A 7,184-nucleotide genomic window follows, 5' to 3' on the forward strand; every position below is an offset into this window, starting at 1 on the left:
TTGACTCACTGCAGCCTCAGTCTCCCAGGCTCAAGTGATTCTCCTGCATTAGCCTCCTGAGTAGCTGGGATTACAGGCACCCACCACCATGCCTGGACAGGCACCCACCACCACACCTGGCTAACTTTTTGTATTTTTTTTAGTAGAAACGGGGTTTTACCATGTTGGTCAGGCTGGTCTCAAACTCCTGATCTAAAGTTTTATGGATTGCTAGCTTTCTCATTTCCCAGTCCTTTAGCTAGAGAGAGCAGGCTTTTGTTGGGACTTTATTTTCTGCGCTTACTGGCATTTCCATGTTGCCAGCTACTGCAGCATCCAGTCTGGGATATATGAGGCAAAATGAAAACCCAGATAACTTACCACCATGTCATTCTTTAGGTTCCAAGGGCTTTAATTGGTATCCTTTTCTTCTCTCCACCTTTCAAAGTAGCCTTATGCTTGTTTTATATATAAGGTTCAGGATTTCTATTTTTACTTAGCAGGAGGAATACGGAAAAGTACATCTCCTCTATCTTCCCAGAAGTGGTATTCTCACTTAGGGCTTTCAGTATCTTAGCAGACATTCTTGTAGTGAAAAAACTGCAGTGAACGAACCTAGACTCCAATTCTGCTTTACATCTGTCACAAATTATTTTTAGTAATTTTCTAAAAATGCAATGCTGCATAAAACAAGGGAAAGATTGTACTTTGTTTTGTTCTAAATTTTACTAAAAGTTGGTCACCATTTCAGAAAACAACATCACACAGTATTGTAGTTGTTGACTTCACACACTTGTATCTGTCTACATTTGCAAGTGTTGTATTCACAGAAATTCCACATATAAGTATAAGCATCTGACTACTTCATCATGTTTTCAGGTGTGACCATGCCAAGTACTTAAATATGAAAGCTGTATTATTTTATTAGCAATTAATTTCCTTTTATTTTCTATAAAAGTAAAGGGAAAATAAAACAGCACTATATTGAAATTTTGCAATTACATGTGTAGATTGTATTTTAACATGAATTTCACTTCAGGATATAAAAGGGGGGTGATTCAAAATAGCTATAAAAAGAGAAAATTAGACCTGAAAGGGTTGAGACCACTAATCTAGTGCAATTAGTCAATAAGCTAACCAAATTTAACCCATTAAATACAATGATAGATAATACTATCAAAGAAAAATTCAATTATCTAAATAAACCACTAGATGTCCATTGGACTCCTTTTCAGTGTGAGAGAAACGATGGCATTTCTTGATTATCAAACAGAATAGAGAACAGAGATAATAATAGATTTTAGCTTATCTTATAATCTTTAAAGAAAGGCAGACAGGAGCCCTACACAGGGGGTGAATGTCATGCCCTTCGAAAGGTTCAAATGGTACTAACAGGAGATATAGTAGGTATTTTTTTTTTAAAAGCCATTTGTGTGATGATGGAAATTCGCCTATTTCTTTCTGAGCCTCATTTCTTCATTGTGTACAATGAGGAGGTTGTGGGGCTAAAGAGGATCACCTAAAGGCCCTCCCATCTCAGTAGACAGCAATCGACAGTTTTCATTCCTGAGCTCATTTGAAAGGATTGGGACAGTGGAAATTTGGTTTCATTTTTCACAAATTGTGAGAGGACTGAGGGCAAATGAAACTTGACTTTCTTCAGGGTGAGATGACAGGATCAGGTGAGAATGAAGCAGAGAAGAGACAAAGATTACTGAGAAAGGACATCTTTCTGTAATAGGTTTTTTTGGGTTGTTCTTGTTTTTGTGTGTGTATGTATATGTGGGTTTTTTTTTCAAGCAACACTTACTTATTCTGTAGATTCTACCTATGCAATATCTTTCAAATCTATTCCCATGGCCACTTTCCCATTTCAGGACCTCCTCATCTGTCATGGACACTTTTTCATATCATCCTAATTAATTTTTTTGTCTATATCTCTCTCCTATGCACACTGACACCTAAATTATCTAAAATAAAGATCTGAGCATGTTATGCTTAAAAACAAGAAACGACCCCCTAGCATGAAACCACACCCTTCCCCATCTGGCCCTCGCCAGTCGCCCCAGCCCATTGCCACTTTCCCCATACTCCCTCTGCTCTGGCCATGCTTGTCACCAGACATGGCACGCACTTTCTTTCTCTGGACCTCTACCTGGAACTTCCCTTTCCCTCTTCAACTGGCAAATTCCTCTCTTCTCCTCAAGGCTCAGCTCAAATGCCACCTTTTTTGTGAAGCCCATTCTTGGTTCGCTAAGTAGAGTTAAACAATTTCTCTCCACAGACATTTGCACATAGTCTGTGAAGGCACTTGCCACACTGTGTTATAAGGTCCATGCCAAAAGGATTGGTGTCCCTCATTAGACTTGTGAACCTCTCAAGGGCAGGCACTGAGTTGTATTCATTATTTAATCTTTAGTGCTTGGCACACAGTAGGTACACAGTAAATGTTTGTTGAATGAATGAGTGAATGCATAAAGGGCTCCAACATGGTATTTTAAGTACTATATACATATAGTCCTAAACCTGACTGCACATCAGAATCACCTGGGAAGTCAGTGAAAATCCAGATTCCTAGCTCTTATCTACCATTATTTTGTAGTTTGATAAGCTCTGAGTGATTCTTATGCAGACATCCTGGTGCTGGTTCTTAGATGGCCTTTGGAACCATCACCAAATCCATTATAGATGAGGTTCTAAAACTTTCCAACCAGGAATTTCACAGCTCATCCCAGGATGATATCTTCCATCTTATATTCTGAACTTTTTCCAAGAGCCATTGAGGCCACTTTGATATGTGGAAAATTTCAGAATTACTTTGGGGGCTTTAAAAACGTACAATATACGTGTCTGGGCCTCTCTTTGTGGAGGTGCTGACATGCCTTAGGGAGGACAAAGAGAAGATTCAGGTGTGATCATTTATATTTTAAAACTCTGTAGGTGACTTTGGTAGGTCATACTCTACCTTGGTGACTCTGCACTTATGCCAAAACATATATTACCTACATTTTTTGGGGTGGGGGCCACAGACTTTGGTTCATGTTTAATTTTGGTTTGATATCTCAGAGCCAAGACCAATAAGAAATTCAGCTATCTCTAGTTTTTGGTTAACCACCCTCTAAATGAGCTGGAAGGCACAACTGCTCCTGCGGAAAGTGGCTATAAAAGGCAAGCTGCTTCTGGCTATCTTGATCACACAGATAGTGAAGCAGGCTGGGTAAGAGAAGATGTAAGGGGGAGTGTGAGAACGTGTCACCATGGGAGGTTACTCCAAAAGAGTAACCCCGTTAGGTTTGATGGGCTTTTATTCCCCTCTGGATTGTCAGGGGATCTGCGTGGCTGGACAAATCATTTAAAACCCTTCCAACGAGCTGCTGTTTTACTACTTTCACCTTGGACAGCCAGGCTGTTGAGTATTTATTATTGCAGTGCATCAAGCTGGTGGCAGCTTAGCTTACCACTGACAGCACAAGCTAGCAAGGCAGTTTGGTCCTGTCATCTTAAATTCTCAGTCTGCTCACTTGGAAAATGGGGACAATAACACCAGTTTACAGAGAACATTTGAGGGAGATGCCACTGTTTTGATTTCTAGGTGACCTGTGTATTACATTGTTTTCTGCTGCTTACTTCTGAGCTACAATTTATGTTTTAATTTTAATTTAAAATTTTTTTTTGTGAGACAGAGTCTTGCTTTGTCACCTAGGCTAGAGTACAGTGGCACAATCTCGGCTCACTGAAACCTCTGCCTCCTGGGTTTAAGCGATTCTCCTGCCTCAGCCTTCTGAGTAGCTGGGATTACAGGCATGCACCACCACACTCGGCTAATTTTTTTGTATTTAGTAGAGACAGAGTTTCACCATGTTGGCCGGGCTGGTCTTGAACCCTTGACCTCAGGTGATCCGCCCGCCTTGGCCTCCCAAAGTGCTGGGATTACAGGCATAAGCCACTGTGCCTGGCCTATTTTAATATTTTATTATGGAAAAGTTCAAACACACAAAAGAAAACAGTATAATGAACTCCATGTACCTTTCATGTAGCTTCAGTTATCAACATTTGCTACTCTTGTTCCATTTACTTTCAAACGTTTTTTTCAGAAGTATTTACTTTTTTGTAATTTAAATTTTAGTTTTCAACATGATACAAAATCTACATGTGGTTTGAAAACAAAATAGCTTCTAAGTTTATAATTGCAAAACACTGCATATGTTTATTTTCAACTTTTTATTTAGAAATATTTTCAGACTTACAGAAAAGCTGCAAGAATAGTAGTACACTGAATTTACATATCCCTTTGTCCAGACTCACACAAAATTAAAATGTAATCACTTTTGCTTTATTACTCTCTTACTCTGTGGATATATTATGTATACACATATAAAATCTATATGCATATATATGTATTTTCTAATATATAACCATATATAATCAGCACATTCTACCTGATTAAAATAACTACTTAATATCATGTAATACTAGCTGCAGTTTTTCCTGATTATCTAAAAAATGTCTTTAGCAGTTGTTTGTTTTCAAACCAGGATTCAAATCTATTGCCTTTAATTGTTGACTCTTAAGCCTGTCTCTATTTCTCTTTTTCTTCTCAACACTTTTTTTGAAACACTTCAAACCTGCGGGAAATGGAAAAGTTCTCTATAGCTCCCTCTCTCTGTCCTTTGAGCTCTTGGTTCTGCCTTCTGAGCCACCCTTCCTTTTTATGAAAGCCAGCACAAGTATGCAGGTGAGTAGTTTTGTCAGCTTTTCCACTGCCAGTAGAATTTTGGGAGTCTGATAGTCTTTATATATTTTGTACTCTTTCTGTTTCTTTTTTGTTCAAGCCGGTGGTATTTCTGCTGAAACAGTTTCCCATAAGAACTTTGCGTATCTCCTGTAGATTTCCCTGGGGTTCATTCCACTAGACAAAAGCCATATTGACAGATCATTTTGAGATAAACCCTTCTGTCTCTTGACTTCTGCTGAGATGGCTAAGGGACTACACTTAAGCCCTCTGGTTGATTGAGAAGATCTGTGAGGCACACCTTTAATTTCTTGAAAGTGTCCTCTCATGACTGAGTAATATAATTTTTTGCTCTTTCTGAGGCTTTAGCAAAAGATGGTATAACCATACTCTTGGTCTTTTCTCTAGGGCTTGCTTTCCTGATATTGAGTCTCTTAATTTTAGTGTCTGGAGACACTGAGAAATTTCAAAATCATCAAATTCTGGTCCATTTTTGTTTAACAGTTCAAGTCTCAATTTATCCCTTTCATATTGAATTTTATTATAAGCAGCAAGAAGAGCCAGGTAGCATCTTCAATATTTTGCTTAGAAATCTTAGCTGTATAACTGAACTTCATAACTTGCTCGTTTTGCTTTCCACATAAATGCAAAGAATGATTTTACTAAGCTCTATGCCTTACATAACAAGAATCATTGTGTCTTTAGTTTGAAGTAACATGTTCTACGCTTCGTTCTGAGTCCACACCAGCAGATTCAAGTCCAGATTTCTACTAACAGTCTGTTCAAGGCAATTAAGTGTTCTCTATCATGCCACTCAATTCTTTCTGCCTCTGTGTACTGCCCAGTTTCAAAGTCATTCCCAACTTTTTAGGTATTTGTTATAGCACCATCCTATTTCTGTATTAGTTTTCTGTTGCTTTGTAATACCTCATTACAAGCTCAGCACATGTTAACTCATAGTTTCTATGGGTTAGGAGGCTATGTAAACATGGCTTAGCTGGAGCGTCTACTCAGAGTCTCACAAAGCTGCATGCAAGGTGTGAACTGGGCTGCATTCTCATCTGGAGGCTCAACTAGAAAAGAATCTGTTTCAAGCTCTTGCAGGTTGTTGGTAGAATTTGTTTACTGTGACTGTATGATGTCAGTCCCCAATTTCTTACTGGCTGTTGGTGGGAGGCCCTGGAGGTTGCACAGTTCCCTGACACATGATCTTCTCCATAGGCAATTCATACATGGCTGTGTACTTCAAGGCCAGCTATGTTAGTCTGTTTGCATTTCTATAAAGGAATACCCAAGACTGGGTAATTGATAAAGAAGTGTTTTATTTGACTTACGGTTCTGTAGGCTGCACACAAAGCGTAGTGCCAGTATCTGCTTCTGGAGAGGACCTCAGGAAGCTTACAATCATGGTGGAAGGCAAAGGGGAGCCATCGTGTCACAAGGTGACAGAAGGAGCAAGAGAGAGAGGAAGAGGTGCCAGGCTCCTTTAAAGAACCAGCACTTGTCTGAACTAACAGAATGAGAATGTACTCATTACCATCGGGAGGGCACCAAGGCATTCATGAGGGATCCACTCACATGACCCAAACACTTCCCACTAGGCCCCACCTCTAACACTGGGGATCGCATTTCAACATGAGATTTCGAGGAAACACACATCTGAACCATATCACCAGCAGAAGAATCTCTCACTCTAGTCTGCTAATATGGAGTCTTACATAATGTAGTATACTCATGGGAGTAACATCCCATCCCCAAGTCATATTCTGTTGACTAGAAGCACACTGTAGGTTCTGTCCATACTCACAAAGAGGGAATTCTACAAGGGCATGGATCATTAGGGATCATTAGAATATGTCTGCCACACATACTTTATTATGTCTCTATTTTTAAATGAAACTTACTGAGGTTTCCTTTGTAACTTAATGTATGGTCAATTTTGTGAATGTTCCGTGTACACTTGAAAAAAATTACATTCTCCATTGTTGTATTTGGGAGCTTAATATACATTTTAATCTATATTTTACTAATTATTTTGTTTAGATCTTCTGTATCCTTACTATTTTTTTGTCTGTTTGACCTGCTTTTAACTGAGAATGGTTAATGTATCCTATTGTTAATGTTTTTCTGCCCATTTCTCCCTGAATTTCTTGTAGTTTCTCCTTTATAAATATGGTTGTTATATTATTTGGTACAAAGATATTATTAACTATATTTTTACTGTAGTGCATTGTTTGACTTTTAAAATGTCCTTTATTATTTCATATAGTGTTTTGTTTTTGAGGTTTCACTATGTGATATCAAGATTGCAATCACTGTTTTCTAGTGTTTTTCATTTGCCTTGTATACATTTGCCTATCTCTTTAATTTTAGTCTTTTTGAATAATTTTGTTTAGGTTGTCTCCTTTAAAAATAGCTTTATTTAGGTATAATTGTTAAACTTTACATATTTAATGGCTACACCTTGATGAAT

The sequence above is a fragment of the Hylobates moloch genome, unplaced genomic scaffold, assembly GCF_009828535.3.
Source record: "Hylobates moloch isolate HMO894 unplaced genomic scaffold, HMol_V3 SCAFFOLD_15, whole genome shotgun sequence".
NCBI lineage: Eukaryota > Metazoa > Chordata > Mammalia > Primates > Hylobatidae > Hylobates > Hylobates moloch.